The sequence below is a fragment of the Anolis carolinensis genome, chromosome 1, assembly GCF_035594765.1.
Source record: "Anolis carolinensis isolate JA03-04 chromosome 1, rAnoCar3.1.pri, whole genome shotgun sequence".
Lineage (NCBI taxonomy): Eukaryota > Metazoa > Chordata > Lepidosauria > Squamata > Dactyloidae > Anolis > Anolis carolinensis.
The window spans coordinates 44,191,972-44,216,838 of NC_085841.1; the positions used below are offsets into that span (position 1 = coordinate 44,191,972).

Here is a 24,867-nt window from a genome sequence, read left to right on the forward strand (position 1 = left end):
CGGGGGAGGGAGAGCGTCAGCAAGGTCTCTTCCCAAGCCCGATGCAGAGGAGGCGAGGCTTCCTGCTGACAAACGTGCCTCTTCTCCAGGATGGAGTGGAGAGGACTGAAGCGCGAGCGACGCAGCGGAGGGCCGGCGCGCGCACGGGCACGCGCACAGGGAGGGCAGGGCGGCCGTGCTCCTTACGCAACGGCTTAAGCCAAGCGGCGGCACCGAACCCCGTCCGCACTGGAGTTTGGAACTGTTGAGTCCGAGAGGAAAAGAGATAAGGGGGGGGGGGGGGGGGAGCCAAACAAACCCACAGCAACCCAGTGATTCCGGTCCTGAAAGCCTTTGGTAACACATAAAGCAAACCCTCTTTCTTCCTTGGAGACGCTGGGAAAAACCTTGTGTCTCATTTCATCTCAGCCTTCCCGAGATGACCCAACCCTTCCTGAAAACCGCCCACTTATATATATATATATATCCCCCCCACCGGCTCTTTCTATTCTTTCCTATGCCTAGCCTTTCCCCTTTTCCACGCCCTCGGTGCCACCTTGGCTGTTTTTGGAGACGCCAAACCCTGGGCAAGGGGTAGGAGTCAGGAGGCGCCTTGTGGCGCAGAGAGAACTCCCTTGCGCCCTGGAAGGCGGCAGGAGAGGTAAGAAGGAGGAGGCAAGCCCGAGCTCTGCCAGGGTGGGTTCCCCTCCTTCCTCCCCTTCTTCCTTCCACCCACCCTGCTTGCCTTCCAAGCCGGGCAGGTTCTGCCATCTAGAGCGCTTGCCGAGATCTCTCTAATCCGCTGGCTTTCCCCTCTCTCCCCGCTCTCTTGCTCCTCTTCTTTCCACCCACCCACACACCCGTGTCCCTGTCTTGGTGGATGCGCGTGTGTCTGTGAGGAGCGGCATCCCCCTCCTTTGCTCGCTCTCTCTCTCTCTCTCTCTCTCTCTCTCTCTCTCTCTCTCTCTCTCTCTCTCTCTCTCTCTCTCTCTCTCTCTCATACATCCACACGTACACGCGGAAACAGGCGCTGCTTCGCGTGAACTTGGACACTTGGCATGTGGTACCCTGGGATGCCTTGGCAAACGGACCCTTGACAAAGCGCCAGGATGCTTAGCCATTCAAAACGAGTGTCTTTCGGAAAGCAAGAGGCACAAGTTTAATCTTTTGCCTCCTGTTTCTCCTCTACTACACACACCGTCTTTTCCCCCTTCCTTCTTTTTGGTGTTGTCTTTCTCTCTCTGTGAGTGAGTGTGCTGTGGATATTACTGAGTGAGGAGTCTCCTGGCTGTAGTCATTTGGACTCCGCTGAATCAGGTTCCATCTGCAAGCATCCTTCGCTTTTTTTGCCTTGCTGGATCTGGATCGACTGGGGATTCTAAAAATATTGTGGTTCCATCTGCCTCTGAAGAAAAGAAGGAGGGAGAAAGAAAGCAAGCAAGCAAGAAAAGGGGAGGAATGGCATAGCAAGCCAAAGTCGGTCCCTTCCGGAGGTTGGTTTATCAAACCAAGGATCAATGTGATTTCTGAAAGGTAAGAAATGGAAAGCTTCCTTTCAAAACTCTCCATGTATATAAAATCAAATCCCTTAAGGCCAGGGAAATGGTTTGAATGGTATTAAAGGGGAAATGATTAACTTTATTTCTGCCTTGCTACAAATCTTTGTCACCGAGATCTCCTGAAAGAAAATCATCCTGGGTTTCTCTGTCCCCATTTTTGGTGTTGCTTTTACAATGGAAAAGGTGTTGAAATGAAGTGTAGTTTCTTCATGGACTGCTGATGTTTCAAATTGTTGGTCAAAATTGAACATAATCCATGCTGGAGCAGATCAAAGATCAAGCAGGGTTTGCAATGTGGGTGCAGGATGGATATTCGGTTCGGGTAAAATGGTGAGGAAAAAATGTGAAAGCCACCTAGGGATTGAAAAAAGAAAGAACTTTGCTATGCAGCTAAACTCCACTGAATATGAAAACATACAGTTCAAGGACAGAGGGTCTTGTGAAGTGACAGGAGAAGAGAAGCAACTAGAAGACACATGACAGCAGACAATGAGTAGAAATTCCATGGAAAAAGAACTGAGACCAAGTGAAACCCTGACGTCTCAGATACCCAGGAAACCTTGATCCCACAGAGATAAAATGATTTCCAAAGGACTGGCCAGTTAGAACTGTCCAAATTTAGACATATGATAAAACATGGCTCGTGAATAGACACTGAAGTAAGAATGTGCTATAATTGTGTCACTCCAGCGTCATCAGATGTTTACACTTTCACCAAAGAATTAGGTAGTTGAATTTGGAGTGGTGGTGTTTATATGCAATATGACTGTACAGTACGTGCCTATTGCTCAATTTATCAGCTTTATACACATAGGCACAAATATAATAAGCCGGCCTTCCAGAACGGATAACAGATTAAAGGAAGAAGTCATTTATGACACGGGGACAACCCAACAGAAAATTGTTGGATACATTGTGATGGATCTGCATCTCTGGCTTCTCCACCCCCCCCCCCCCCCATGATTATGTACAAAATAGACAACCAGTGTTTTAATGTACATTTTAAACCTACTCCATAAGAATTAAGAACATTTATTTGTAGGATGAATGTGTTAATGTTTTTTGTTGGGTTTTTGTTTTGAGAGAGTGCATCTGCTTGGTAATTTTCACTTGCTTGAGAAGCTAAAGAAGCATAAAAGAAGCTAGGAATTTTTTTCTGTGCTCAGTGATTGCTTTAATGGATAAGAGTATCCCATCCCTGCCACTCAGAGGAAGGGGGAAAATCAAAAGATGAACACTGTCTCAAGAGTAGTTTTTGGTCTGTTGTTCTCCCAAGCAAATGAGTTGCTGAGGTAAACAGGGATGGCCTCAAAGACCCAATATCTGTACCAATCAGATCAACATCGGCACAGTATCTGTCACAAACAATCAAAAGTCAAAGAGGTGGCATCCAATTCCACTTGTTCAATTTCCAAAGACATATAGTCTGCTCTGTCAATTAGCTTATGGCACTTCAGATGTCATTAGCAATAAGCCAGGATTTTATTGCGAGAATGGTTGTGTGTGCAGGAATTGGTGGCACAATGATGACACAGCACAGGATGGCTGGGTATTACTTTTATTATTCAGATTTTTTGCAGTCTCTCCCCACTCCTTTACTTGTTAATGCTGCATATAGTTATCATGCCATTAGCTATGTATTGGCACATGCCCAGTCCATGCTGTTTGCATACTCCTGTCAAAACAGAGGAAAGCAAAGGCAGCTGCAAACCTCCTTATAATGAATGATCTACTGAAGACACTAAAAGCAGAAATGCTCCATATATATATTTGCATAGCTTTGCACAATCAATATCATGGGATTTCTAAAACACCGTGTCTTTTTGCACTGTAACTGATGAAATCAATGGAATTTAGATTCAAGCTCTTATCTCAGTCTGACGGATGTTCCAACACACAGAGTTGCTTCTATCCAGACTATCTGGCATGTACATTTCCACCCCTGCAGGCAGCGGTAGCACCACTGTTTGCTGCTCCTCCCTTCAACCTGCCCACTTCTTCCTCACTGTTGCTACCATTGAAGAGTACATGTTTAGAGTCAAATGTGGACTACAATCACTTTTCCTCCTTTCCTTTTGGGAACATGTGAACACATCATTTCGGTGGTCATTTCCCTGTCCATGTCTACCAAGTGGAATAGAGGCCAAGAGGTCTCTGACAGTCCCTTACAATTCTTTTCACCCTGTCTATTGGTGAGAAATGTCTATCTATCCACTGTGATGCTTGAAAGGTGACTGTCATACTCATACCCATTTTGAGAGTGCTTGTGTGTAAATAATCATGTGGAAAGGGTTCTGGCAATGTTGTGTGTAGAAACTGTCTCTGAAACCAGTTTCAGTCTAGGTGATGTAGCTGGGTACTACTCTTCCCCTTAGCTTCTTGGCCACAACATGGAGTGAAAAGAATTGAACATTTGGGGAGAAATTGAGCATGGTCTTGTTTCTCTTCCAAGATGTTTCAGTATTACTTTTAAAAATGGAAACCAATTCATGCTTTTAACTTCTTCACACATAAACAAGAGATGTCTGGGTAGAAATGCTTATCTCTCTTGTATTTATGAGAGCCATGGTGTTTTGAAGCATTGAGGGCAGGCATGAGTGACGCAGAACTGAGAGGTTATCAGGTACAACTTTGATTACAGTTAGGGAATGTTGTTATATACAGGGTGACAAAGGACAATTGAAATTCTTTTTTTTCCATACAAGAATAATGAAATGAGATTCATTTCACACACACACACACACACACACACACACACACCAATTTTAAAGAAAATTTTGGATACATATTTCAAAACTACCAGATTCAAACCTGCTGATCATTGCACAAGTCAAAACAAAATCCACTATATATTTGCCAGAGTTGCTGGTTCAGGATATATGTGTACACACACACACACACACTTCAGTGACCATGCTTTATTTGTGTGATGCATTGATAGTCATCCTATATCAACCCGTTTGTTGTAATGTTTGCTTTTTCTCTTTTCTGAGTGAAATATTACAGTACATGTATTAAGACTATAGAAATCATGGTACAATTTGATTGTAACTAGGGAAATTATTTAACAAACACAGATTATATTAAACCACTGAGGACATCATGAACAACGGGAGCACACAGTAAATTAACTGAACCTCAATTCAGTCAATGGGTTTTCTATAAAATATATTATTTCTTGAGGGTTGTAGAATGTGAGAAATGATTTATACTTCCTATGTATGAAATATATATGATCACTCAAAATGTAGATCTTTACAAGCTAGATGCCTCTTATTAGATCTGTGGTTGCTAAAAGATCTAAAAGCAGCCTAAATGCAGTGGATACAATTTTAAAGAGAAAAGGATAAAATCTCTGTGGTTTTGTGTGTGCATCCTTTTGTGTGTTTATGCATGTTGTTAAAATCTATTTATGGCCTGGCATAGAGATAACTGAGTGGTACAATGAAGTAGAGGCAAATGCACCAAATCAGAACATCCTAAACTTGAATACAATTTGATCGTTAATGAAAAAAAAATCTAAGTAATAAAATGACTGCAGAGGAGTTTGAAACTCTTTGGTTTCTCAGAGATGTTGGAAAAGAACACTTAGAGATTCAAGCCTATTACATGACAGATAGTGTAAAGCTATTTTTGCTTAAAGAAATTATGGATCCATCTAGGCCAGGACTGCCCACAATGACAGCTGACAGCTCTCTAGTGTCTCAGGCATCAAACTAAGTAAGACTTTCGCCCCATTTCCACAACATCTCATTTAAAAGGAAATACTAAAGAGGGATTTCCATATCAGCTTGCCCTAAGGTTCCCATACATCCCATTTCATTTGGAACTGAGGCCTAAAATCTGGAGCTCTATTAAGATAATAAGAATGCATAAAATTCTATATATCGCTGTGTGGTAGGAATGGGCACTAGTGTTGTTTACAACAGATTGGACTTAACATTTATTATACACTCCACACTGGCTTGTTAGATGTCAAATATTGGGGATCTGTCTCTTATTATTTCAACTGGTGTGGCATTCTTCCTCTGCTGCAGGAACAGGCAGCATGTGTACTGAGGAAACCTTTTATACCCAAGTAGCCAACAAATGGTTGAGAGATTTATATAGATCTGGGACATTCATAAGACTTACAGAGTCCTTACATAGGCCTACCTCACATGGTCCTGGCCAGTCTTAAACTGGATTGCAACCTGGAGAACCTGACTCATATTGCTTTGTGGAAAACCTAACAACTTTAGCATCTCCCATTTCACTCTTTCCACATGTCTGGATGCTGAGATATCTTCCTCTCTGACTATTGCTCATGAGAATAAAGATGGTGAGAATGTTTTTATAAAATATCTGGAGGGATCCGATTTAGATAGCATGTCGTATATTCAAATTAAGTGTTCTGCTTCTAAATTCTGGACAGTTATGGAATTTTATCCTGCTCAGTTACAAGTTATGGATCCTATGGAATTCATCCTGATTGCTCAATTTCTAGTGCATCACCCTGGCATTCCCAGGAAGGGATCACATAGGATGACCCACATTATAGTGACAACCATACTACTGAGGCAGTGAATCAATTTTGGATTTCAATCCAAATGTTAAAGGATCTATCTATGGAGTTTCACCTGTTGGGGATTGTTCTTTGGGTGGGTTGTTTAAAACTGTTCCCCTAAAACAGTGGTTCTCAACCTGTGGGTCCTCAGGTGTTTTTGGTCTGCAACTCCTAGAAATCCCAGCCAGTTTACAAGCTGTTAGGATTTCTGGGAGTTGAAGGCTAAAACATTGGGGGACCCATGGGTTGAGAACCACTGCCCTAAAACATGGAATCTATTGCCTTCCAGTGCTACGCAAACCATCAGTGAGCTCCTGGCATTTCTTTGTGGCATACCAGACACTTTTGTTTAGTACTTTCTTATGGGAAAAAAAACTCCTGGTGTTTACAAATGAGATCCAATTTTCCCAGTGTTTAAGAGACTACTGGGAGCTCACATTATAAAAGCTTGTTTGTATCATCAAACTCTAAAGGCTTATTAAAAAGTATGTCAATTTGTTAAAGTCTCTAGATGATAATAATAGAATATGGTAAAAATTAATAAGTAGGATTGTGTTGTCAGAGCCCAACCACAGAAGGAAGCATCTCAGGAATGTTCCACCCATTCCTTCATTTCTGGATTAAAAGAAAACTATAAAACATTTAAATTATATCCCTCCTGTAAAATCTGTAGGTTAAAACAATATATTCAATGCAATACATTTAGTTAATAAAGATCGCTGAAGCGGAGGTACAGGTTTTTCAAAGATAATTTTAGTGATTAGGCCCATTGTTTTCTTGGTACACTTCTATTACTCATATGAGAATATACAAATGTTCTCCATGGTTATGTATTGCATTGATTTATGGCAGTGGGACTGATGATTATCAAAATGTTGAGAGTCTGAACCCACAGTCTTTTAAAAGTCTATCATGGGGGTTCTCAAAGTTTTTCAGCTGCAGAGCACTTTTTGAAGCAAAAGTTTATTGTGGAGCCCCAAGAAATGTTTATATTATATTACATTATATTTAACATATATATATCAGGCATGGGCTGGGCCAGTGGCAGATGGATGGTGAGTGTTTGTGTGCATTAGTTCACACAGTCCAAAAAAAGGGAGGAAAGAAAGAAAGAAACAATATTTAAAATGAAGAACAATTTTAACCAGCATATACTTAACAGTATTTCAGTAGAAGTCCCCCGAGGCCATCCTGTCCAACCCCATTCTGCCATGCAGGAAAAGCACAAAGCAGCCCCAACAGATGGTCACCCAGCCTTTGTAATAATAACAACAATAGCAGACATCCCTGGGCCATCCAGTCCAACCCCCTTCTGCCACGTGGGGAAAACACAATCAAAGCACCCCCAACAGATGGCCATCCAACCTTTGTAGTAGTAGTAGTAGTAGTAGTAGTAGTAGTAATAGAGACCCCACAAGCCATCCAGTCTGCCCTTCTTCTGCCATGCAGGAAAAACACAAAGCAAAAGCACCCTTTGAGTGGTAGGAGGGAAATAAGGTTTTGGAAGCAAAAAAAGCAGGGGAGCGTCTGGGGAGCAAGAAAATGAGTCTGGGTAGTGCAGCAGGTCAGGAGAAAGGGTCTGAGAGGCAAGAAAAAGAGCCTGGGCAGCTAGGGAGGTGGGGGAGAAAGGGTCTGTGAACTGGGAAGATGCTGCTGCTGTTTCCAGCAGCTTAAAACTTTAATTCCCCTGCATTTCTCAGGAGGAGAAAAGAGCAGCATGGTGCCTTGGAGCACTAAGGGCTCTGCAGAACACAGTTTGAGAACCCCGGTCTGTCATATCAACATGCAAGTAAAATAATGTGGCATCTTCGCCATTTTCATATTCAAAAGTGAAATGGAGATAGTGAAGATAAAACTGGTGTAGCCCCCTCATGCATAGATGCAAAATGCTCCCAAAGCACCTAAATGCATCTTGGAATGGTTAGTGAATTGCAAAATCTTTGGACAATATTATTGATTAAACTGAACTATTGTCTGCACTACTAAAAGTTGTGGTTCATGGACCAATGCCAGACAGTGAGCCATTGACTGCTAATCCCTGGACCATTTCCTAGAAAGAAAGACACAACTGCAGCTAGCTGAGTGCAAACATGTTACCAGTCTCTGGGATATTGGTGGTGGGGCGGGGGAGGATGCCAGTCTAGCTTGAAAAAAAAAAAGCACAGTACATTAGGGATGCTGTGGTTGTAGAGACAAAGCTTCTGAGAGTGTTCGGCTGAAGTGCTATGATGTCACAGAAGAGCTAGACAAGAAGAATGGGCCTTGAGCTGCCATTGGTTGATTTGCACTGTTAACAGGGTTCTCAAGCTTTTTTTGGGTAAACTTGCTTGATATCAAAGATAGATAGAAGGTGCAGGCTTAACAGCTCAGAGAAGGAGAGAATGAATGGGAGCTTAAGGAAGAAAGATCATAGTCTCTCAATTCAGCCTTCCCAGGTTTTGAGACCCTTGGGGAGGCCCTTCTTTCACCCTCACTACTGTCAACCCCCTTCTACACTGCCATATAAAATCCAGATTATCTGCTCTGAACTGGATTATATGGCAATGTAGACTCCTATAATCCAGTCAAAGCAGATAATGTGGATAACGTGCTTTGATAATCAGGGTTATATGGTAGTGGAGAAGGGCCTCAGAAGCACTTTTGGTAAACAGTATAAAAGTGTCTTAGTGATGGTGCTTCCTTCCATTGAAAGCTGTCACATCCCTCCTTTCCTCCCTCCCCCCTACCCTTCTCTCTCATTTTTTCTGCTAGCAGGCAAATAGGTTTTATTTCATGTGAGTTATTAGCTATTGACTGGTTTCTCAGGAGGGTTTTTCTTGATGCAATGAACCCTGTCTTGCCTATTGCTGTTAATGAAATTGTGTTTTAATGCTATAATTTAGTTAACTATGTGTTTAATATTTTAATTTTCTGATATTATTTGGATACTTAAGCAGGTCCAGGAGACTGTGGCTACTTGACTGGAGCTAGTTATGGGGAGAATAGATACTTCTTTTTAGGAGAACGTCAATAGGCATTGGCATCTACCCAACCTGGTTTTGTGACAGAACTCAGAGTGCTGGCTATGACTTGTAAAACTCCACTTGGCTTTGGACCAGATTATCTGACAGGCCATATCTCTCCACATCATACTGCCTGAGTTTGAAAGTCTTTAGGGGAAGCCTTTCTGTCAGTCCTATGGCCCTCACAGGGACATTTGGTGAGGAAAAGAGAGAAGACCTTCTCAGAGGCTGCCTCTAGGCCAGTGGATCTCAACCTGGGGCCCCCAGATGTTTTTGGCCAACTCTCATAAATCCTAACATCTGGTAAACTGGTTGGGATTTCTGGGAGTTGTAGGCCAAAAACATTTGGGGATCCCAGGTTGAGAACTATTGCTCTAGCCTATTGGACTCTCTTCTGCTTTATTTAGGAAATTAAGTTTTTATTTAGAAGGCTGTTGCAGAAGGGTTTTTAATGGTGGTTGGTATTAATGATGGATACTCTCCCCCTCTTCATTGTGTTATGTTTTAAATGCTTTTAAGTTGTTTGATAAGACTGCAAATCTATGGCTTTGGTCTAGTTCCTGTTTCTATGCTATCCTGGGAATTGAACTTGGAGAAAGATGGGATACAGCATGAATGAAAAAATGGAAACATTTGGTGTTAACTATACTGATAATGTTACATTTGGCATAAGCCATTGCGAGTCTCAATCTGAAAAAAAAAAGGCTAGAAACTAGTGTGCAAAGACCAGGGTGAGAAAAGAATTATGAATCATGAAAAAAACTAAGATATAATACACCAAAATAAGAAAAATGAATATAACAGCAAAGAAAAGTAGAAGTGAAAGGTGACCCACTAAATGTTAAATTATCAGCTCTTGGTCTCCTAGTATTGAATTAAAACAGTGCTGTTTTAGATTAAAATAATTTTACTACTTTGGATTTCTCCCCCATGGTTTTGCCAAGATATAATGCAAATTATGATGTAGGTTCTATATGCCTTTAATAATCTTTATCCAGAATATTTTCTGCAATAGCCTCAAACCATGGCTTGCAGCATTTTAATTGTGTAAAAATAAATGCTTTTTCAAAAAAGATCAAATTCCATTTCCTGTGAAATATGACTGCAAAGCGCTTAACTTCGTCCCAGCTGTCATTTCTGATCCTACCCTACCTCCAGATTGTAATGGGAGAGTTTTCATTGTTTTTTTTGTATTTGGCTTTTTTTCCTGATTGTAATAACCTGAATTACCTTCAGCTTGGATGGCTGCCAATGGCCTGGATGACACAAGCAGATGTAAACATGTTGCTAAACAGTTCACAAAAATGCTGCATGGGAAATGGCAAACATGGCATTTTGGAGGTTCTGTTTCTAAAACATTCAGGTTGGATTTCTTTTTATTTTTCCATTTCTTATTAGTTGTTATTCAGGAAAAAGGCTGTGAAGGAGATTTTTTAAAATTATATAATAATTATTATAATAATACTGCTGCCTTATTGCTAGACCAATGGGCCCACAAATAGGTGATTTCATTTCCTTAATATATTAACATTTGTGATTTCTTTTTGAAAATGCAGCCATCACAGCATTTATTAAAATTATTGTGAGCAGTCTTCCATATAAATATCTTTTAAACACCGAGCTGTTTTTGAACACTATAAAATCTTTTAAGAGAATCTATAAACTGAATATTGTCTTTTGTGGAATCTCACCCACTGGTCCAGGACAGATGCTACCTAGGAATGCTCTGGAGGGAAAAAATGTTGAAGTCACATATGAATATGGCAGATATGTTGGTTTTTGCATGATGTAATAATGATTAATTGTTTTAAGCATTGTTATATTACCTTTCTCTTTATACCACCAACAGGGTGCCCAACAGCTATAAGCAGCAGTGGCACAACTAGAGCAAAGCAGCATTCAAAAGACAATATCCGCTGACCACTTGCACAATGTAAAAGCCCAAGTCCAAAATATGTGCCTTGCTGACCCATGGTCTAAAAGTGGGAAAAGTGGAAATTACAGTTGCAAGAGCTTTAGGGGCATGGCCCCAAGTCTCTAGTTTCCATAGGTCATATCCAGTGAGAAACAAGGATCACATTTTCCAGTTTCAGTGGGCTCGAGCAAAAGAGAAAAGACTGTGTGAAAATCTACAGCTCAGCTGTAATATGCAAGGCTGGTTTGATTCATAGATTCAACTTATAAAGCCTCTCTGGGATATCTGTGTATTTACTTGGTTAGCTTCTTCCTTCCCTCCCAATTGTCTGTGCTCTTCTGTGCATCCTCCCTCTGGTTAGAAGCCAGTAAGCTTGGTTAAATGTTTCCTGTCCCAACTCTCAAAATATATGAGAAAGTATAATCCCTTCATTTTGTCTAGATCTGAGTACATCTCTTTAGCTAAGATTTCTCTCCTAATTTTCAAACAGGAAAATACATTATCTCCCTGTCCCTGCCATCTAAATGTAATGGGATGCTTCTAGACTGACACTGTAATGCAGTTTAGAGGTGGATTAAAGTTATCAATTTGTACTGTAGAGTGCCTACACAAATACCCCAATAAATGGTTCAAGGCTGGGACAGTGGTCACAATATCTACTGGCTGCAGATTGGACCAAGGCAAAGCACAGGGAAAATGAACAAAGGAGTGGAAAGTAAGAGTGACCATGGGAATGATGTGGTTTTCCTCCCAGGGGAGTAACTGTTTACCTTCCAGTCGGCTGTTTCCATGTTTTATAAAATGAGTCAGTGCTAGTGTTGTCCTGACAAGTGCTCTGTATTTTCCCAATCCAGTTTTGAGCCCTGCATGTGATATACTCTGATCATGTGCAGCATGATATCTGATTTCTCCCAGATTTTCTGATGACATCTTTAACACACCATTTTAGACTTAATGGACAACAGCATACACTGGGGGAGTACATTAAGCTGCTCTTGAGCCAGCTTCAAACTACATTATATGGTTTGTGCAGATGCACCCTAGTTATGATTTATACTTAATACATAACACTAAATGAAGTCACCAGATAGCAGCCCTAGATATCAGGTATTGCTCTAAAAACGCAAGACTTGAGATAATCCTGAACTAACTACCCTAATGGGGATTAGTTTTGGGTGCGGATCAGTTTTAGCTCTGTGTATTTTCTAATATCTGGGACTGACCATATAAAAAGTTGGAAATTGCAGTCAAGGTCCTATTTATCTTGCAGATCTTGGACAAGCTCACAACAATACAATCATTCCTTTCAAGCACTTGGGATTTAAAAGGTTAAATTGAACATTTTTGAATTGAAGTGGAAGGTGACCCCTTAGAGACTACTGAAGCATAACACAACATAATGTTAATATTGGGAACTGATTAGCAGCTCAGTAGCAACATTTATCCCCATGTCTTCAGTAATAGCAATATGAAAAGTGCATTGCGCTGGAGTTTAGACTTGATGTGATCAAGTCATGGCTAAATATTGCCATATAAGGCCAGTTCATGAAAACTTACAACTGGTGCATTAAAGTAATTGCATGAACCTGAAGAGCCATATGCAACATCAGATTAAGAAACACCCTGAAGCTATGGATTTGCTTTTTCAAGTGCACTATAACTGCATCTAGAAAAGAAACCTTGTTCCCTAAACTCCACCTTGTCTGAGACAAGTCAACAAACCATACTTCCTATGTTAAATCCAGCCAATACTTCCTCTGATGTTCACTCACAGATAATCAAATGCAACCATAGGGATATAATGGTTATTGTATGTTTTTCGGACTGTGTGGCCATGTTCCAGAAGTATTCTCTCCTGATGTTTTGCCCACATCTATGGCAGGCATCCCCAGAGATTGTGAGGCATGGATAAACTAGGCAAGGAAGGTAAAAATATATATCTGTGGAGACTCCAGGGTGTGACAAGAGTCCTTTGTCAGTTGGAAGCCAGCGTTAATGTTTCAGTTAATCACCCTAATTAGCATTGGAAAGGTTTGTCTCTTGCCTGGGGGGCATCCTTTGTTCAGAGTCATTAGCCGTCCTTGGGGCTCCTCTGCCCTCAGACTGTTGCTTCCCATCTACTGTTCTGATTTTTGAGTTTTTTAATACTGGTAGCCAGATTTTGTTCATTTTCATGGTTTCCTCCTTTCTGTTGAAGTTGTCCACATGCTTGTGGATTTCAATGGCTTCTCTATGTAGTCTGGCATGATAGTTGTTGGAGTGGTCAAGCATTTCTGTGTTCTCAAATAATATACTGTGTCCAAGTTGGTTCATCAAGTGCTCTGGACACTTGGATAATATACTGGATACAGTATATTATTTGAGAACACAGAAATGCTTGATCACTGCAACAACTATCATTGTGCACAGATAGTGATGTTTCCCAAGCAAATCATGTGAGAAATTTACCCAGAATAAATCCCTTATTATACCATTTTCTGTGCCGGAACTTCTATTTCTGTATTGAAATATTATTTTCCATGCTGTTTTCTCCACAAAATAATTCATGCAAATTTTGTATAGAATAAATTCCAAAGTGCAAAGATTCTTATCAGTCCCTGTTTCTTCTCATCAGCTTCTCAAACCCTTGTCAACTATTTTTCATTTTGTTAAAAACATTCTTATTGCCATTATGCAAACAAGGCCTTCTGGTGTAGTACCCATACAATTTATTATTAGCTGACTCTCTCTTCACTCACAACACCTCTTTGATTGTCTTGGAGCTCCTTATCCATATTAAAAAATGTACCCTATAAAATAAGCCTTCAGAATGAATGTTGTGGCATTTAATTTCTGCAGCAGAACAGCCTTGCTGAATCAGAATAAATCAAAGCATATTAAATACAGCATTCTGTTCACCCAAATGTCTATTCAGAAGCCTTTGCTTGTTCTTAAGCAAGGAAGTTTTCATTACACAGAGCCAGGTCAACTTTAGGTGGCTGTTCTGGTTTTGACTGAAGCAATATTACAGCCTGCTGGGGGTTGTGTGGGGTGTGTGTGTGCGGCGGGGGGGGGGGGGGGTCTATATCCTAGTATATTTTTGTCCTACTGCCCAAGTATCCTAAAACATAGCATAGCACATTGCATAGTTTTCTTGTTCAATAGTGGTACTCCTATGTACCTTTTTAACATATATGACATTGCCTTTTTATTTACAAAATTCAATCTTGAGTTCATGAATGTTTCTAATTAGTTACGTAATCATCTCCAATAATATGGCACCAAATGTAGCCATTAACATTTTCTATTTCTTTTGCTTTTTTCTCATCTGTTTGTTTTCATAAATAACCTTACTCCTGATTAGAATCACTATTGTCAAGGTCATCATTTGTACGCCGCCCTGAGTCCCTTCGGGTGAGAAGGGCGGGATATAAATGTTATAAATAAATAAATCATTACTATTTGCCATTTTATTTTATTACCATACAAAATATGTCCAGCTGTGCATTAGACTAGTGCCTGACCCTCTCTTCTTCACAAATACCCTCTCTCTCCTTCTGGTAAATACTATTTAAATGAACCTTATCCAACCATATCCCTTCCTGGTGTATTAGACTACAACTTCCAGATCTAGTGGACTACAGCTTTTCAGGCAGCATGGCTTTTAATCAATCCAAAAAACACCGAGTTCCAGTTAGTAATAACAGTCAAATGCGCTGTTGAGCTGTCATAGATAAATCCATAGATGAACATTCAGGAAAATCACATTTTGTGGTTTCCTCGATCCATTCCATTAAAGCACAAATGACATTCTCTAAACATATTTCATGTTTTATTTTATCCTTTTTTATACTATACCTAAGATCACTAATGAATGACTTATTTTAGAGTACTACACCACAGAATCCACACATCTTTATAGAGCTATTTAAAAAAAACCTGGCAGTTGTACAGTAGGCAGCAGCTGAGATTTAAAACAGAGTAATATCAGAGATCATGGCATCTAGGTTAATTCAAAGGTGTTGAAAAGGCTGTGGGGGTGGAGGCAGTGTTTCAGAAAGAGTCAGCCTCTTAATTCTTCCAGCAGGTGTTGTGATGTCACAACCATTGTGTTAAACTGGGTAAGATAAAGAGATGGGTCCTGGAATAGCCAACAAATCCTGGGGCTTAGATTCTGGTTGGCTGCAAGATAAGAGGCTGGACTGGTGCATCCCAGTCCATGTCAGCATCTACTCTTAACAAGAAAAGAAAGGCAGATTAAGGAGGAGGTCAGCTGAGAGTACGTTCATAGCGTGCTGTTCCTTTTCTCTTTTAGTTGGCTTAATGTTGAGCAGAGAAGACAAGAAAGGGTATGCTGAAATGGTAGCATGCTCTCTGTCTCTTATCTCATTATTTACATGATAGTTGAAAAAGACATTAGTACTACTCAAAATGACATTTCATATTCTGAACTACAAGGAAAGGCTGCAGAGATGTGCCGTGAAACATCAGTGGGTTGATGTAGGGTAGCTAGTTACATGGACTATACCCAAAATCTTAATGCTCAGTACTGCAGTCTTTCCAAGAACTGTTGCATAAAGGGTCATGACTACACATAAAGATGGAAAGGATAAAATAATTAATATAATCATATTGGCCTTTTAAAAGTTTATTATCTCCTCCAATAATCCACTCAAAAGGAAGACTTCTGGAAGGATTTAAATCTTTTGAGGATGAAGGAATGTCGGTGACTAAATTCTTAGGAAGGTTTTCAGGTTTTGAGCTAAGGACAAGACATAGGACCATGTTAAGGTGTGTCATCCATACAAAGGATAGCTCGGTTCTATGCATGTGTATTCTCAGGGCAAGCGCCAATGTGACAGGAGCCTGGGGCATCCACTTCAGTTCCATACCATTGCTTTCTTGGTGTAAAGTACAGTTCCAGACCATTCAACAATTTTTACGGTCCAAATCACAATTCAGTTCCAAAAAAACAGCCCAAACGCACATGTGGCTTTCATATAAGCAAGAAAAAAATACTTTAGGATTTGGTCTAAGTTTTAAAGGAGTTATCCAAAGGATTGTATCTATTTGAGAGTAGGGTTTTGCATTTTGGATAGCTTTTATAAAATTCAGAATAAATCCGCTCTGACATGGAAGTCAGCAACTGCTAACTGCCACAACTTAATAATAATAATAATAATAATTTTATTCTTATATCCCGCCCCATCTCCCCGGAGGGACTCGGGGCGGCTTACATGGGGCCATGCCCAGACACGACAGCACAAATCAGATAAAACATTAAACCGAGCAGTAAAACTTCAACATGATTAAAAACAGTCATAAAAGTCAATATACACAATAATATTAAAATCCCGATTTGGGTCAAAAGATCCAGGCCAAGGTGCAAAGCAATATCAAGTTATCAGGGAGGGATAATTATGCAGCAGGTGTAATACTTAAAGTGCTGAATGAATCCTAAAAACCATCCAGAGGGTCTACTGCTTAATAGGTAAATAACATGATCCCACAAGGATCAGTCAACGAAGGCCTTCTGGAATAGCCAAGTTTTCAGGCTCTTCCTGAATGAGAGTAGGGTAGGGGCCTGCCTAATCTCCCTGGGGAGCGAGTTCCACAGCCAGGGGGCCACGGCAGAGAAGACCCTCTCCCTCGTCCCCACCAACCGCAACTGCAAAGTTGGTGGAAGCGAGAGGAGGGCCTCCCCCGACGAGCGAAGAGGCTTATGAAACAATTTAGTAAAGCTGCAGTTAACAAAAGCTCAAAATATTTTTAAATCTATTATTCCTTTGAAAAGCATGCCATTAAAGGTAAGAACCACTCCAAGTGGCTAGTAAATATGCACTATCAACATGAATTTGGAATACTTTAGAAATGAGGTTCTGAAATAACAAAATAATGTCTCCACGACATAGGACTGGGAGAAAGTTGGCTGAACTTGTGTCACTTTTGAGGCAAATAACCATCTTTTGTTTCATTTAATGCTTTCATTAGACCATTGATTGTTTCTGCATTGAAATCTAGACTACATTACAAACAAAAGAAGCAATAGATAAAAAGTTTGAAGTAACACTTAGATTTTATTGTACTTTCCTACAACTTTTATGTGAAATAAACAGAATTTGACTCACACTAAAATGAATCTCAACCCTGTTATCAGACAGAATTCCTGGGGAGGATTCTGTAATTCTGTGCTGGCACCAAGAAAAAGCAACACACAGTGAAATAATGCTATGTGTCTCTAATGGGGGAGGGCACATGGTTGGGGCATTAACAAATTGTGATTATGGGTAAATTGCTATGGAGATAGCATCTGCATCCCAAGCCATTTAAAAGTAGGCATCATCATATGGAGTTGAGGTCAGCAATGAACAGCTTACAAGTACTACTCTTCTAAAACTGAAGGCAGGTGATTTGAGCATACCATTTGAGTAGCTGTGTTCTACTTGAACTGTACCTTTCAAACCACCTTCAAAGACAGCTTTATGTAAAATGTATTGCAGTGGTACCATTGGCAGAATTCCAGAACACTGATAGTCTACGACTATCCATGCCCAGGAGGAGTCACAGATATACAGCCAGCAAGAGCTAGAAGAAAATATTCTATAGCACAAAGGCCATTTCAAAAATGGTTGTTGGTCTACCCTCTCTGCAGGAAATTAAAGAATAGTCAAAACAATGAAGTCTTAAATATCTAGCAGGCATCAGATTCCATCGGATTTTGAAAGCTTAGCAGGTTCACTCCTAGCTAGTACTTGGATCAGAGATTGCCATTGAATATCAGATGCTGTAGACTATATTTCAGAGGAGAAGACAAGCAAATCCACTTCTGAATATTCCTTCCCTAAGATAACCCTGTGAAATCCACGGGGCTGCCATAAATTGGCAGGCAACTACAAGACATGTACACACAGAGAGAGTTCTGACCTCACCAAAGGGACAACCCTAGCAACACTTCAAAGATAACATAAAATACATAAAATAAACCCAGTGAGTCCTATAATCCCCTTCCCATCTTACCGGGCAGGGTAATTGAGGGAGCGGGTGCTATCCTCATCTGCCATCTTCTCCCCAGCCTTTACAGTATTTATATTATTGTTCCCAGGAGGTTCTAGGCCCCTCATGCTTCTTGACGCATGCCGGGTCCAGCCAGCCAACCAGAGCAGGCTGTGGCAAAAATGAAAATATTAAATCCTCATCTATACCCAACAAAGTAAAAGTGAAAACAAAAAGACCTGCCCAGCTGATTGCGATACTTTAAAACATGCAACAGTTTCAGAACAGGACTCACTTTTAGTGGCTGGGTAGAAATAGTTTTAAAGAACCACTTCCTTCCAGCTCCAGCACCTATCAATCAGATAAGTGTAACTGTCACTTAAAGTGTGGAGAAATGAAATGAGCTGGAGTCTGGAGTTCGATGAATCAATGAATAAGCCTTAGGAATATGTGAGAAATTCATTGAAGTTGACTTCCAAAATGATTTAATAAAATTCAGTCTTCATGATCAATATAGAAAGAACTTTATATTTACAGAGAGGGGGAGGAGGGAGTCAAATTTGGAAAAGTCCATACGAACAGAGGTTGGCTTCCTGTTTATTAATCCCAACTGGCAAAAACCAATTTAACTAATTGTTGAATTGTGAATTAACAAAGACATTAATCTAAAAGATTCAATGGATGTAGTCTAGTCAGAATTAAAAAAGAATTTAGACCAGACTCTGTCATCCAGGCTGAGAACTTTAAATTCTTATATTTTGGAAGCCTGGGTTTGAACAACCAGGTTAGGTCTAATGATACAGTATGATAATGATGGTACTTTTTCCAGGATTGCTCTGCAATGCCAATGGAAGGCAGAAACATCTGTTAACTCCAAGCAACCTATTTTTCCAGTGCCTTCTTTGCTTTGTGTCTGTAGCATCACAGGCCTTGTCCTTTCTATAGCGATAATTTAGTCTGGTGCAGTTACACTGCATAGTGGACTTACCAGATTCTGGCCATAGAATTTCCATTTTATTTTCTTATACAGTTCTCATCTTTAACACCTGTTTTATTGTCCTTTTCATACTGAAAACAGCTATACATAGTGAGCTGTGCTCTTGCAAATGAGAAAATTTTACTGTAGTTCTTTTTATTAAAAATAATTTGTAATGTATTAAAATTTGGAAATCAGTTATTTAGAATGGACAAAGTTGGAATTTAAAACATGCAAGAGAAAGTAAAACTGGCAGATGTTTCTATCATTACTAAGTCCATAGAGATGGACTTGATCAGTGGTTTTCAACCTGTGGGTCCCCAGGTGTTTTGGCCTATAACTCCGAGCTGTAGGATTTCTAGGAGTTGAAGGCCAAACACCTGGAACCACTGGACTAGATGAACTGGAAACCAGGTTACAAAAGCCATGTCCTCCTACACATTCTTCCATTCAAGACTGACATTGGCTTGATGACTTGTGATTAGCCCCCAGACCCCAAACTATACAAAATTTGCTTTATAAAAGAAAAACAAAAAGGGGAAAATAAAGCCCTGTCTATATACTCTAGTTTCTTTTCAGATCGTATATAGACATTGACAGGGAGGTGACTTTAGTTGAATTGACCAAAACAAAACAAAAGTTATCCAGTGTCAGGTTTCTAATGTCTTTCAAAATGATGTCCCATATTTTGAATAAGTTAGCTAAAATATAAGGAAACTTTGTGGTTTCCTATTTACTGTGTATTTGGTTTTTTTCCTCCTTCAAATTACAGTACAACACATTGATTTCTTGTCCTCAAAATTTAGGCTCACCTTTGTGTTTGTAGTCAGGTCAGATGACTTAGCAGATCCTGCAGAGACTGAGCAGAACAAAATATCTTAACATCAGGTCCCTTTAGATACTCGCTATTGGCCAGGATTTCTCAGGATCACAAGCTTTTCACAGTCCATTAGGGCTGTAGATTTACTTACAGGATGTCATGAAAGCTAGCCTTGGTCTGAATTCTGTTTGTTAGGGCCAACTAGACTCATTAACTCCATTGCTGAATAGCGAACAGACAAATCCTCCTGATTCAATAGGTATGCTCTAATTGGAAGAAATAGATTACAGATCTTCATTCTTTGTTATTTTGTCATTATCCACATGTCCAGCTGGCTTTACAAACTTTGCAACCTCCATGTCACACTGTTCTGCTTTGCATGGAGGAACTTCAGCTGCATTTTGGTGAGAGTCACATAGAGATCTGTCCCATGAATTCACTGATGGATGCTGGGTTTGGCATCTTGCCAGGTGGGGATAGCTTATACCCATAGAAGGATCTTCTGAGGATTTTTTTTTTTTTTGGTGAATGAGTGTGACGCCCCTGGCTGCGTGAGCACTGGAAGCCAATAAACAATCTAATATCTTTATTAAGGAATTAAGGAATTAAAATGAAAACAAGTAGAAAGTATAGTCCATCAATAGACCTTTCAGGAAAGGTCAAATATAGTCCAGTAATATATTGTCCAATATATAATATTAGAGTTTGAAGTTGTAATCCAAAAAACCGAAACGCACTCAGACTTACAAGCAGTTTGAGTGGGGAAAACGTCCAAGTCTTTCACTGGAGTGCAGAACAAATCCAAAGGCAAAGAACTGGAAACAAGGCTGGATACACGGCACGGCAAAACAAGACTGGATTCATGGCAAGACAAGTCAAGGAACACGGCTTGGCAAGGCACGAAAACGCTGGAAGACAGTGGACTTAAATGCAGTCCACACTTGGCTGGAAGCGAGGTTAATCCTCCAATTCACACACGTTGACTCCGCAAGGACTAGCCGGTGCGGGGAACTTTTAAAGAACTTCAAATCATCCTGCAAAGCAGGTGTCCAATGCTCCTTTTCCCAAGGGAAAAGAACTGAAACAACATCTTCAGCCAGATGCGATCCTCCCTAAGAACTCTCAGGGGAAATGAGCTAATTAACGCTCTGTCTAGCCACTAATCGGGCGCTTTTTCGTGTTTGCGCTTTCTCTGAGTGGCTAGCCTCCCAAAATTCCCTTCTCGCAAAGGGGGGAGAGGTGCTGGGAATAGGCGCCTGTTCAAGGTCCTTTTTAATGAGCTCCGGGCTAGAATTGTCAATAAAAGGCATCTGGAAAGGAACAACCTCTTGCTGAAACGGCAGAAATCCCATTTCCTCATCACTTTGATCCATAATGGCGCCATGGTCACGACCCAGGGGCCCATGGGACATCACAATGAGTAATCAACTAAAGTCCTAAGCTAGATGGGAAGCTACCTAAACTTGTGCATAAGTTTGGAAATTTCATGTTAGAACTGGAAAGGTGTGAAGCTAAGTCATTCCCTTGATCACAAGAACAAATCATGACATTATATAAATGCTAGTCCAGTTACTTAGGTACAAGACAGTATTTGTGCAAATCAAGAGTATTATATATGCTAATGTTTAAAGCACGCTTGTATATAAGTTGAGGGCAGGTTTTAGGGCCAAAACTATGGATTTTGATTTGGCCCATGGATAAATCAAGGAGTGAGAAGAGCACCAATTCCTCCTGACTATGCTGGCCACACCTGGTCACTGCCATTGTCATTTTCTCGCTATGCATTTCAAAAGGCCAGAAACAATGACATGGAGGAGAGAGTAAAGGGAGTCAGTGCTTCTTTCAAGTTCTCCTACTCTTACTCAAAGAAGGGAGTACTTCCCTTTTTTTAAGAGTTAAAGTACATTTTTATATTGGCCAATGGATAAGTCCATCCAGTATTTTTGGGGTGTTGGTTTTTGACTAAAAAAATTAAGAGTTATACATGAGTTGGTAATTTTATTTTGGGTGCATTAATCTGCAGCCTGGTCAAAAGGTGAGTCACTCCCCCAACTCTATATACAAAACACCAATACACTCATGTAGTCTTTTTTGTGTGTGTCAGGAGCGACTTGAGAAACTGAGATAGCATGAATGTTCCCTCACAAACATTCAATTTTCTTTTCACTAATTTTTTCACTCCAGAAAAAGTTATCATGTTGAAAAGGTGTCTTGAATGGAGCTTTATCACTAATCCTTGTTTCCATGACAAGCCAAATGTTTCAAAATCCAATTATCACAGGGATAGAAAGTGAGGTGAAATCTTCTGAACAGGGGGCATAGATTAGACAGCAAAACAAATACTACAGAGATGTAAACTCTTCCCTATGCTATCCAAAGCTAAACTATATACACTGTAATTTTGGCTGGAGTTACACTTAAAATGTATCTGTTCCAATTTACATACAAATTCAACTTTAGAACAAACCTACAAAACCTACTGGTATCTTGTTCGTAACTTGGGGACTGCCTGTCATGGATTTTTAATGCAAACTACTACTTTTGGTCAGAAAAGTATATTTAGCACAAAGAAAATTGTTTCTTTTGCGAAAAAAAATGCTTTTTAAAAATGTTGAAAACAAATTTTCCAATATAATCATAAATGTGGAGTCCTTCATGGCATTTGAACATTTGAACATTTTCTTGGACTAGTGACACTCTCTCTCAAGAACATTTTTGTCATTTTTATATCCTTACTTACTGAGCACAAAGAAGTTGTGTTCTTTCTATAGGAATGAAGAGATTGGAGGAAAGGTTTGAATGAACTGCAGCAACAATAACTTATTGAGAGAACTGGGAGTATTTCACTTAGCATCCTTCAAAAATGTTTGTTTGTACACTACAAAAAGTGATCTGCAGGAAAAGTGTGTGTATATATACATATACATACATACATGCATACATACATGCATATATATACCTGTTTGCAAGCTGAAGTTGGTATATTGAGTGGCTGATCTCTGTATTTAAGGTATAACTGTACACAGCAGGAATGGTTAATCATGTCATAATGTTTGCTGTGTGGAACATCACGAAGTGAGAGATTTCTTATCTGTGCAAACAGTAGTCTTGGAAGTCACATTTTTGCTCAGTATCACAGCAACGGAGAAAATTGATAAATGCCTTCCTCCACTTCTGTTCTGACCCCATTAATTACCACTACTCCTCTAAATGATGAAATTTGAATTAAAATATATGGATGCATCAAAATGCAAATGCTCATTTACTTTTAAGATTACATATATTCTGGCTCTTACTGGTATTTTCTAGGTGTTCTTCATAGCTTGTAATGTATTGTAACCATTCAAGTGTGATGCAAGGCAGCTCTGATTTTGTTTATATTTCCATATCAGCCTTTTATTTATTTTACATATTTATTTAATTTAATTAGCTCAGCCCAACACACCCCACATAACTATATGAGATGGGTCAGACTGAGAATAACAGACTAACCAACGATCACTCAGTTCATTCCATGGCTTAGTAAAGAATTGAGCTTATATCTCCTAAGTCTCAGTTTATCAATTTAACCACATTGCCACACTAGTTATTAGCAGTACTAGTAAAGTAACCATGGCTGATCCTGAAAATACCAGTTTCCTGTTGTGTATGCATCTGATTTTTGTCTCACTTTCATATAATAGTGAACTGGAAAATTAGCAGATTTCTTCTCCAATTTTAGCTGCAGTTATTTAGAGACTGTCAGTTTTCCTAATGCCATATGGTGCAAAACCATGTGCTGCTAATAAGCAGTTTATCTTTCACAATCAAAATATGTATTGCCTTGTTTTATATCCTGCAGGGGCAGGGGATTTCTATAAATATGAGACATAAATATAATTACATCTAAAATGCATTTGAATTGATCTGCTGGAGAGAAAAGCCAAACAGCAAAGTTCCACATTACTTGATATGCTTAAACACAAATTGCTTATCCACACAGAAATGATTTTGGAACTGCCATGCTATCCTCAAAACATTTGGCATGCCTTCAGTGAGGATTCACTGGTGTTTGTGCATGGAGATTCACAGCCACGAAAAAAGAAAGAAAGAAAGAAAGAAAGAAAGAAAGAAAGAAAGAAAGAAAGAAAGGGAAAGAAAGATCATTTGGAGGTTTTGTTTTTGTTTTGTTTTGCAGAAAATCAATATCCCTAGCAACCAAGCCTAAATTCCTCAGCCACAGAGTCTGCAGAATGAAATTCAGACTACAGTCTAAGCTGTGTTCTGACTGAAGAAGCAAAAGGAGATTGGAGGATTTTGGTGAAGAAATGAATGTGAATGTATCTCTGTGCATGGCTTTTTTTAAGAGAGAGGATTTGTTCTTCATATATCACTAGAACAGAGCAAGGTTAATTCTCATGGCTTGCAGCCTGGGCTTATTCCGCTGTCAGTGACTGTTGCTAAGAGAGCCTCATGCTCTTTCAAAGTGGGAAAGATCAAAGTGTTAGATAGTAGTTCTGTGTCAGTGGGATGAGGAATCTGCACCAGATTTTAATCTGAATGTTCAAGGCCTCACCTACACTGTTTCATAATGCAGTTTAACTGCATTGAACTGCATAATATGAGTCTATACACTGCCACATAATGCAGTTCAATGCAGTTAAATTGCAGTATGAAACTGCATTATATGGCAGTGCAGATTGGGCCTAAGATGCAGTCCAATCTGATGAATCCCACACTTAAAATAGGTCTGGTCACTGTGGTGCAATGATGTGAATGTCGGAGTAGGACTCTAAGAAAAGGGATCAAATTCTTGGTCACCCAAAGGGCACATATACACTGACGTTATTATGAAACTTAGAACCAGTTTCATTGTGTGAGTGATTAGACTAACAGACCTGGAACTGGTCTGAGGCCAGAAAGGAAATTACATTCACCATTTAACCTGACCTCAAACTGCTCTGTAGGTCCCCGCTCCCCATATTTCTGGGACAGATGTGCATCAGTACTCCAGAGGCACAAGAGGTGAAAAAAGAGGCAATTATGAGTACAGAAAATATTTTCAGTATGCTTCTTGCACAGGAATTGTTTTCCTCACAGAAATTAGTGGGGTTTTGTG

The 24,867-nt window shown here is 39.9% G+C and overlaps 1 protein-coding gene across 3 annotated transcripts in view; it reads left to right on the forward strand.

Annotated features, from left to right (window-relative positions):
- Positions 1 to 265: 265 nt before the first annotated feature.
- The window catches only part of lrfn2 (leucine rich repeat and fibronectin type III domain containing 2), a 401,482-nt gene continuing 376,880 nt past the window's right edge, over positions 266 to 24,867 (forward strand). For 2 of the 3 annotated variants that reach the window (XM_062973477.1, XM_062973485.1), the window contains exon 1: positions 266 to 1,512. The gene's annotated coding sequence lies outside the window, so the exon portion shown is untranslated. The remainder of the gene's footprint in view (positions 1,513 to 24,867) is intronic. The other variant, XM_062973470.1, reaches the window with a different exon arrangement.